This window comes from Mandrillus leucophaeus, unplaced genomic scaffold (assembly GCF_000951045.1).
Source record: "Mandrillus leucophaeus isolate KB7577 unplaced genomic scaffold, Mleu.le_1.0 Scaffold26, whole genome shotgun sequence".
Taxonomy (NCBI): domain Eukaryota; kingdom Metazoa; phylum Chordata; class Mammalia; order Primates; family Cercopithecidae; genus Mandrillus; species Mandrillus leucophaeus.
In genome coordinates, this window is record NW_012102698.1 from 3,118,074 (window position 1) to 3,128,402 (window position 10,329).

Below are 10,329 nucleotides of genomic sequence, written 5' to 3' on the forward strand. Positions count from 1 at the left end.
CCCCTGCATCCTGAGCCCCTGGGGACCCCGAGATCCTCAGGATCCGCCTCGGCCCCGGGGCCACCCCCAAGACTCCCTCTCAGCTCTTCCCCTGGAGCCCCTGCCCCCCAGACCCCCACAGGATCCGCCTGCCCCTCCAGGCCCGCGAACCCCGAAACTCCCAAGATTTTCTCTGGACTCCGAGACCCCCTGAGGACCCCGGCCGCTAGTGGCTCCTGAGAACTGTTGGTTCCGGAAACTCTCGAGGTTCCCTTGAGACTTGCTTCCAGCAGTCTCCTTAGAAGCCCCCAGGCCCGGGGCATCTTCCTGGGGGGAACCGTGGGTCCCAGTGTCCTTAGTCCCGCTAGACCTCGGGCCCCCGTGCCGCCCACCCTGAGGCTCCCTCTCCGACCTGATCTCAGGGCTAGGTGTCTCCAACTCGAGGTCCCTGGACCTGCCGGGCGTGGGTGGAAGTGTTCCCAGGGCTGGTGATAACTTAAGATGGTAACAGCGCGCCCGACGACCACCTCCTAAGCTGCGGTCCCCGCGCCTACAGGTGCAGGGCCGGGTTTAACTTTAAATGCTCTGCTGAGACTCAGGTGGCCGCACAGGACAGTCTATAGATCAGGAGACCTGAAGTGGCCGAGGGCGGCTGAACCGGGGAGGGAGCGAGTTAGGGCACATGGGGACGCTTTTAGGTTGTTTACTCCTCTTAATGTTTTCATTTAAGGAACTTTTTTTTTTTTTTGAATGCCTGATGGGCTTCAGGAATTGACACTGGAAATAGAGATGACACGGTCCCTGATGTCAGGGCCTAGGGACCCCGGGGCATAAGACAAGTAGGTCGGTTTTACCTGGAGGAAGCTGTGTCGCCGCTGACAGGGAACCCATCTGGGTGGGCATGGGACTCTGGGAAGGGGTGGGATTCTGGGGAAGCAGTGAGTGTTAAGGAGGGCGTTTAGGAGTCGTGGGGAGGAGGTGCTAAGTAGCAGGTGAGCTGATTCTTGAAGGTTGAGCTAGAGAAGTTTGCCAGGGTCGTTCCAGGCAAAGTTCCAGGGGACAGCCAGTATGTCACAAGGCAGAGAGGCTCTGCCATAGCACAGCACACAGTGTTGGAAGGCGGGAGGTGTGGCTGGAGCGCACCTAATGAAGGTGGCGTGGGAGTGAATGCTAACTGCAGAGAACCCAGCTTTGCACCCAGAGGCCCACCGTGCCCTTGGCCCTTTCTTGAACGACTGCCCCTGCCATTGTCCCTAGAAATGATCCAGCTGAGCTGAAGGTAGGTGGGAGGTGGTCGGAGGGGAGAAGTGAGGGAAGTGTCTCAGTAGAGACCTGGAATGGGAGAAGCTGGCACTTTCGCAGAGTGCTGGGTTTGAGGTGGGAGCGACAAGAAGGAGGATGTGATTCTGAGAGCCAGTCAGGACCAAAGCATGCCCAGTTTAAGCTGAGTGGAGGGTTTGGTACTTCAAGGGAGTGGGTGACCATTGAAGGGCTTCGGGAGGAGAGGGGCGGGAGTTGGTGTGTTTTTCAAAGATCCATATGGCTGTGCTGGGGAGACTTTTTTGGAGGAAGCAAGACCCTATGAGAGATGGGAGTGACCTGGACCAAGGCGGTGGTAGTGGGGGACTGTGGCTTCCTGGAACAGGGCTAAGCTTCTGAAAGCCCAGGCGCAGAAGACTGGTTCCTCCTCTTTCCTGTCTGAGCCTGGGGACTGAACTTTTAAGTGAGGTTTTTGTCCTATTACCATAGGGCCTGTGGTCGTCTTAGTGCTTCAGGGTGACTGTGTGCATCACCATAGACTAATGACCACACAGGATGCAGTGGGGTAGGGTGAGTAGAGGTTGAGTCTCCCAGGTGGGCCAGGACCATGCTGGGCTAGGGGTCCTGAAGAGAACCCGTGTGTGGAAAAAACACCCAACGTGCTTTTTCTATTCTCTCACTCAACAACAATCAACAGAGTTGTCTTCTGTGACCAAATGTGGGGAGAGGTTTCTCCCTACCACTAAGTGGACAATCGTTTGTGCAAGAGATGCCAACTGGGTATCTTCCAATTCAGTTCTGACACTGTCTACCTGGAGATAGCATCAAATCCCACAAGTTAAGGGCTCAGTCCCCAAGACTGCCCTCCACCCCTTTGGACACCAGTCACAAGCCTGGGCCTCTGGAACTTCTGATCCATCAGCTTCAAGTTGGGGTTCCCATGACCCTTCCTTAGGTTTGATTAATTTGCCGGTCGTGGTGGCTCATGCCTGTAATCCTAGCACTTTGGGAGGCTGAGGTGGGTGGATCACCTGAGGTCAGAAGTTTGAGACCAGCCTGGCCAACATGGCAGAACCCCATCTCTACTAAAAATACAAAAAATTAGCTGGGCATAGTGGTGTGCACCTGTAATCCCAGCTACTCAGGAGGCTGAGGCACGAGAATCCCTTGACCCTGGAAGGCTGAGGTTGCAGTGAGCAGAGATTGTGACACTGCACTCCAGCCTGGGAGATAGAGCAAGACCATCTCAAAAAAAAAAAAAAAAAAAAAAAAATTGCTGTAGAACAGCTCACAAACACTCATGTTTACTGGTTTGTTATAAAAGGTACTGCAAAGGACACAGATGAGAAGATGAATAGGGTGAGGCGTGGGGGATGTTGTGCAGAGCTTTCATGCCCTCCCCGGGTCATACCATCCTCCAAAAACCTCCACATGTTTCTATTTCTCTCTCAGGAAGTTCTCAGAACCCGACCTTTTGGGCCTTTTATGGAGACTTCTAAAGCATGTAGGCATGCTTAATTAAACTGTTGGTCTTTGGTGATCAACAAAATCTTTAGCCCCCTCTTGCCGGGGTTAGTGGGTGGGGCTGAAAGTTCCAAGGATCTAATCCTGCCTTGGTCTTTCTGGTGATAAGCACCCTTCTGAAGCTACCCAGGGCCTGTCTGCATCAGTCAGCTCATTAGCATACAAAATGACAGCACTTTGGAGATTCCAAGGATTCTAGGAGTAGTAAGACAGGAAACAGGATAAAGACCAAATAGAGATTTCAACAAAATGGAAAGCTGTTGGAGGGGAGACAAGTTCAGATATGTCAGAAATTTCCCTCTGGCAACTATGTGGGATTAGAGGACTAGAGGGTGTGGAACTGGAAGCAGGTGCTTTTCAGTGTTAGACGTGTCCTGAGGGCCTTTTTTTTTTTTTTTTTTTTTGAGAGGGAGTCTTGCTCTGTTGCCCAGGCTGGAGTGCAGTGGTACAGTCTCAGTCTCGGCTCACTGCAACCTCTGCCTGCCAGATTCAAGGAATTCTCCTGCCTCAGCCTCCCAAGTAGCTGGGATTACAGGTGCCCGTCACCTTGCCCAGCTAATTTTTTGTATTTTTAGTAGAGACGGGGTTTCACTATGTTGGCCAGGCTGGTCTCAAATTCCTGATCTCAGGGTGATCCACTCGCCTCGGCCTCCCAAAGTGTGGGATTACAGGTGTGAGCCACCGTGCCCAGCCAAGTTGTGAAGGCTTTTAAGACTGTGGCAGACGGGGCCGGGCAGGGTGGCTCAAGCCTGTAATCCCAGCACTTTGGGAGGCCGAGATGAGCGGATCACTAGGTCAGGAGATCGAGACAATCCTGGCTAACATGGTGAAACCCTGTCTCTACTAAAAAATACAAAAAATTAGCCGGGCGAGGTGGCGGGCGCCTGTGGTCCCAGCTACTTGGGAGGCTGAGGCAGAAGAATGGCATAAACCCGGGAGGCGGAGCTTGCAGTGAGCTGAGATCCGGCCACTGTACTCCAGCCTGGGCGACAGAGCCAGACTCAGTCTCAAAAAAAAAAAGACTGCGTCCGACGGTACGGGTTAAACAGATTAGGAAGAAAAATCTACAGGACTTGTTTGTTGAAGTCTTGAGTTAGGTGAGGGAGAGAGGGACTCTGAGATAACTGCACAGTGGAACTTCCTGTGGTAACTCAGATGTAATGACTGCTGTCCAGTATTCACTGGCTGCTTGTGGCTGCCGACCACCAAAAATATGACTCGTGTGACAGAGCTGTTTTATTTAATTTTATTTAATTAGCTTTATTTAATTTTACTTAAATCTAGGCCGCATTCCCCGTCACACATCTAGGGTGCAGTAGGAAGTACACTGTTCCAGGCTTTGTTCTTTTATTCCATTTAAAGCTTCCAGCAACCTTAGGAGGTATAAGATATTCTTTTCTTTGTAGAAAAGGTAAATAGTCTCAGGAATGAGTCCTTGCCCAGGTAGTAAGGATTTCAGCCAGTACTGATTTGTTGGCCAGGCTCTTGCTCCTATGTCCTACCTCCTTCCCCCAAGGAGCCTGCAGCGTCTCCTTGTCAGGAAAATGCCCTCCTCTTGAGTGGTGGCATTGTTCCTCCATGTGGCCCTCCTTATCTGTTCCCACCCCGCCAAGCTAACAGGGACAGTTGGGTGATAAGCACACTGTCCTGGGGCTGGTCTTTTTCCTGAGGCTGCTCTGCCTACAGCCTCATCTGTCTGCCTAATGGCAACTCTTTCTTTCAGCATTTCTGGGGAACGAAAAACTATAGAAAACAAAGCTCTGTGCCTTATTTGTAACAATTTGGTGGTACAGAGGTAGAAATGAGTGCCTTAAAGTGTTGGGGTCACAGTGGACCAGACAATGCCCGGGCCAGTGGGAAGAATATGGGACATGAGCCAGGAGTTACTCTATAGCTTGTTCCCAGCCCCGTGGGGGAAGTTGACGAAGTCACTGCTTCTCAGTCTCAATTTTCACTTCTGAAAAATTAGGGCATTTGGTTTCATGTAACCTTTAAGATCTGCCCGCTCTGAAATTCTGTCATTTTAAATTTTGCTGAAGGTTTGCCTTCTAGAACACGTCTTACGTATCCTTTCGAGGTGGGGTAAAGGCAGGTGGGTCCATAAGCCCCTGGCCTCTGTCTTGGCATGTTTTAACATTGGCTTGTTAAGTAACATGTTTATTTGAGTTAATGTGTCCCATCTGGTGGACAAACTGTATGTAAAACGTTGAATGTTTTAGTGGATGGCAGAGTTCCCTGTAAAATATCAGGTATATTTGTTTGCCATTTCAAGCTGCACTGATGTTAGGAGGGAAGGCGCAAGAATATATAACACACAACTTGGGGCTGGCCTGTTGGAAAGGTTCGGTGCTGGCCTTGGCCAGGTTGTGGGTCATAGTCACCACCTCATTGGGTTATTGAGAGGGTTAACTGAGATAGTGCGTTAAAACGCTTAGCATTTTCCCTTGAATCTCTATTAAGGGCTGAAAAAGTGGCAGTAATTAATGTTGCTCTTTGAATTAATTTGTGACCAAATTAAACTAAATTTGAATTAGATTGTTTTTCTAGTGGTAGGTTTTGCTGTTTTCCTGTATGTCCAAGCAGCTCTGTTTGGTGGGACTGGTTTCAGGAATCCAATTAACTTATTTCCATCGTTACAAAATAAGACATTTTTTCCATTAAGTTCAACGGAATAAAAAGTGATTGGTTAAGTGGAGTGCGTTCAGATTAAGGGTTCGTATTTTCTGTAAATTGAAGAAAATAACTCATCCTGAAGATCCCTTATTATTAGTAATGGCTGAAATTAAGTTTTACCAGAACCATGATTACATTGAAAGTAGTTGTGGTGACTGCTTTGGAAAAGTGGTGCTGGCGTGAGGCGGTTGAGTAACAGATTGTGCGCTTTACTGAGCACCTTTCAGGTATGCGTCTCCCTTGCAAGTCTGCAGCAGTCCAGTCGGTCCTGTGCATGTTGGAATCCCCATTTAGGAGACGGGGAAACAGGTTTAGAGAGGTCTACCTGGCTGGGGAAAGGGTGGCGTCTCCTTGTCTCCAGGTCCTGTGTTTTCTCCACCTCAGTCCTAATGCTGCTTCAGGTGGAGTTGTTGTGGTTTCGAGACTAAGCCTCTCCTTTGCAGTTCCAGAAGCTTAATTTTTTGCCCATTTGTGCCTTGTTTCCAGTGCAGGTGAACCTAGTCATGCTCATCACACTCACCTGTCAGCTAGGTCGCAGATGATTCATTTGTGGTTGGAAATATGACTGCCACATGTGCTTGAAGACTGTTGCTCAGTTGCTCGGTGATTTTTTTTTTTTTTTTTGATGGAGTCTTGCTCTGTTGCCCAGTGTGGAGTGCAGTGGCACGATCTCGGCTCACTGCAACCTCTGCCTTCCAGGTTCAAGCGATTCTCCTGTGTTAGCCTCCAGAGTAGCTGGGATTACAGGTGCGCACCACCACACCTGGCTAATTTTTGTATTTTTATTAGAGACACAGTTGTACCATGTTGACCAGGCTGGTCTCGAACTCCTGACTTCAGGTGATTCGGCCGCCTTGGCCTCCCAAAGTGCTGGGATTACAGGTGTGAGCCTCCACACCCAGCCTTGCTCAGGCTGCCACACTCTTCCGCCTCTCCCAAGCCTACATGGGAGACCTGATTGCTGTGAAAAAGGAAGTTTGTGGGAATCGTGTCTAGAATGAAGGGAGAGGAGGATATTAATGAGCAGGGTCTGGCCATTGAGCTTCCATGGCATGCAGTCATCTGTCATGCTGAGGGTCATGCTGGGAAGGGCTTGCTTGAAGGCTCCCCATCTTCCAGACCTGCCTTGGTATAGTCAGAATGCAGTGGATAGATTCTGGCCTCCTTTGAGGACATTCCAGTCCTTAAAATCCACCCTGGCTACACAGATGAAATTTAGTATTTCCAAGCCTCTTGTCTCCTGTCAGTAGCACATTTATAAATGGTTTCTTAGTGTGAGGCACTTTTGTAACAGTGGCAGTAGTAATATTGGAACTAATAGCCTACTGTGTTGCTGGGCTTTGCTCTAAGGGCTCAACATAAATCAACTCATTTGTAGTCACAGCGACCTTGTCTGACTCTCTTTGCAAATTCTGCGTTCATTTTTTTATCACTCTGTGGGTTGACTACAGGTGAGTTAAAGGTCAGCATTCGGAAACTTTGCCGAATAAACGTGATGCCACTCACTCCTGTGTGAGATGGATGTAGTTTGAGCATATGTTTACTCTAGTCCCTCTTGCTTCATTGTAATCAGATGCTGCTTGAACACTCTTTATCTCCCTGCTTTTTGAAACTGCTCAAAGCCCATGTGATCATCTGTTTATAGAAAGAAATTAAGCTTGGCTGGGTGCAGTGGCTCACACCTGTAATCCTAGCACTTTGGGGGGCTGAGGCAGGTGGATCGCTTGAGGTCAGGAGTTCGAGACCAGCCTCTGACCAACACGGTGAAACCTGTCTCTACTAAAAAACCACAAACTTATCCGGGCATGGTGGCATGTGCCTGTAATCCCAGCTACTTGGAAGACTGAGGCAGGAGAATTGCTTGAACCCAGGAGGTGGAGGTTGCAGTGAGCTGAGATTGTGCCATTGCACTCTAGCCTGGGCAACAAGAGCGAGACTCCGTCTCAAAAAAAAAAAAAAAAAAGTTTTCTTAAAGGATACTTTTGAGGATCCCACAATCTTGACACTTCCAGTTGATGGTTGTGCTTGTTAAGTGAAAATATAGCTTGTAATGGAAAGCGAGTAATTTAAGGTTTTTTTGTTATGCCACTTTTAATCATTACAGTTCTTGACACACATTCCCCTCTCCCCACAGACTGTCGTGATGTTGGTTCATTCGTCTGTCTGCTCTGTTTTCTTTGGCACTCTGGGCTTCTCCCTGTCCCACCAGGGTTTAGACAGCCACAGCCTATTTGCTAGCTCAGCGCCAGGCCCAGGCCCAGGTCCCTGCCCAGCAGGTTCTTCTGCCAGGCTCGCTGGGGTCACTCATACAGTTGTGGCCCAAGGCAGCCTTGCTTTTGTGTTGGTGGATGGTACCTCGGCTGCCCACCAAGTGGCAGGGCAGAGTTCCACTGGGACAGGCTCTGTGGTAAAGGGTGTGTCAGACTTGTACTTGCTTCCCATTATCCCATTTGCTGATATCTCAGCGGCCCGAAAGTCATGTGGCTAAGCCTGGAGTCTGTGAGGGGCTGTAGAAGGGTGTGGCTGCCAGCAGGCATGAGAGGGGCGGGGCCGTTAACATCCTCCCACAGTAGGGTTGTGAGGTACTTTGTTTCACTGCCTGTAAATAACAAGTTCGATTTTGGTAGCTTATATTTTGCATTGAACTCTGTTTGATGAACGTTTATGTAGTGCTGGATGCCAGGGATTGAAGAATACGACCGTCTCTAGCTACTCTGTGCTAGTTTATAAAATGCTAGTGATCTCAAGTTCTAAGCAGATAGCATCCTGGTAAGACTTTGGCTTTGGATTAAAAAAGACAGGAACTGCTTATAAGAATCTCTGCTGGGGCCAGATTTTGCTTTCAGAAATGCTGATAGGTCCTTGAAAAAAGAGAAGGGTTGCTATGATGACTTGGCTCTGGGCCTGCAAACCATGCTGACGACATAGTCACCAAGGAAACCAAGAGATGCAGCGTCTGAAAGGCCTCCAAAGGGTTTTGTTACTGTTGTCTAGGATCTGATTGGCTTAGATGGTGTCTGGATGGGAGCAGAACGCTGGAGCTTGCTGTCCTGCTGAAACTTCGAGGACCTGGTGCTGAGTGCTTTGGAGATCACCTTACTTGGATTTTGATTTAAAAACAAGGGGGAGATTTAGGGTAATTTCTAGGTTATTGTGAGATTTGACTCTGATGTTTATGCTGCTGTAAAACAGGAAATGAGGTAATGTCTTTAAACATGTAGTGTGATAATGAACTGTAAATGTCTAAATATGGGCAACTGTGCAGTTAAGCTTGCAGAGTTACTGTGTTGAGTTTTTATATAATTGGGTATGTCCCATCTGCCTATTGAGGTTGAACTCTGTGTGGTTCTGTTTGAAATACTGTCTGAGGAGCCAGTACCAGACTTGCAGTTCAGGCTGAGAGAGAGGTTTGGAGCACTTAAGCCAGCCACAAACCACCCAGGAGTGCAAGCTGTGGCCTGTTATGTAAGTGTTAGGAATAGTGATACCTTGTTCTTTTGGGAAACTTTGAAATCACTTAATTTCGGAGTTAAATATAGCCTGCAAAAGTTTAATTTGTTCATACTGTTTTTGAAGATGTGTAAATGCAATATTTAGGTTTTGAATTTGTAACTATAATCGCATATATATGGAGAATCAAAAGCAGTTGAACAGTAGTTGAAAGAACTAGAGGTAGATTTTGAAAGTTCTTTACTGTGGTAACAGTTTTGGGCATGTGGTTTTTTTAGGTCACTGGTTGACCAGTATGTGTTTAAAAAATATTCTAAAATGTCATGTACAGAAGGCTGAGCTAAACAAGCCCTTCTCATAGACAGGGAGGAGTAACTATTTGGAAGCGATGTGGATGATTTTGGGGGGGCAGGAGTGGGGGCACTTGGATTAGTCAGCTGATGAGCCCTCTTATCGTCCCCTTCCAAATAGGATTGAGCAGGAGTGGCTCCTGAGTCCTGCCCCGCAGCAGGAGGCCAGGAAGGGAAGTGCCGGGCAGCCTCCTCCACAGGCCAGAGCCTGAGCTGTTGGACTCAGCAGTTCCAACTTTCAGAGCACTTTCATACAGAGGCCTGAGCTTTCCAAACTCAGCGCATTAGCAAGAATCCATGTTTTATGGTTGGTAAAACTGAGGATTGGTGAACAGTTAAATCAGTCATTGAAATCTCAGGGATGGGGTCCAGAGTTGCTTATATTATTAACATATGGTGGAGGGATTCTCTTATACAGTGGAGAAACTCAACATTTGTTACTTTCCTTAGAAAGTATCTAGTAGATTAAAAAAACAAAAACGATGAGTTTGAGGATTGATGTTAACTCCTCGGTGGGAAGAAGGGTCAGTGTTAGGGCCCAGACTGCCAGCCTTACCCTGGGGCAGGTCACAGGCATCTGTGAGCCTGGCTTTCTTTGCCTGTGGACTGTGGTTTCTTGGCATTTGGGGGAAGGTCGCAGACATGTTTGGGAGTTGATGGAAGCTGTGAACTCTCCCTGGGAAAATGTATGCATGGACTTAGGCAGTTGTGTACATTTTCAGGGAATAACCAGGATCCCATTTAGCTCTGCGATCTAATGATGCTTATGGACTGATTAAGCCTTGTTTCCTTACCCTGGAAAATTACTTTTGATGGCCTGATTCTAGTGGCGGGGTGTGTGTGTGCGAGTGAAGATTACACATGTGAAAAAGTGATTTTTCAGCCAGTCGCCGTGGATCACACCTGTAATCCCAGCACTTTGGGAGGCCGGGGCAGGCGGATCATGAGGTCAAAGATCGAGGCCATCCTGGCTAACATGGTGAAATCCCATCTCTATTAAAAATACAAAAATTAGCTGGATGTGGTGGTGTGGGCCTGTGCCACTGCACTCCAGCCTGGCGACAGAGCGAGACTCCGTCTTAAAAAAAAAAAA

At 48.3% G+C, this 10,329-nt stretch overlaps 1 protein-coding gene across 1 annotated transcript in view; it reads left to right on the forward strand.

The window, feature by feature from the left end:
• Positions 1–8,475: 8,475 nt before the first annotated feature.
• FAM118A (family with sequence similarity 118, member A) overlaps positions 8,476–10,329 on the forward strand; it is a 23,580-nt gene continuing 21,726 nt past the window's right edge. The window contains exon 1 of the mRNA XM_011984032.1: positions 8,476–8,636. The gene's annotated coding sequence lies outside the window, so the exon portion shown is untranslated. The remainder of the gene's footprint in view (positions 8,637–10,329) is intronic.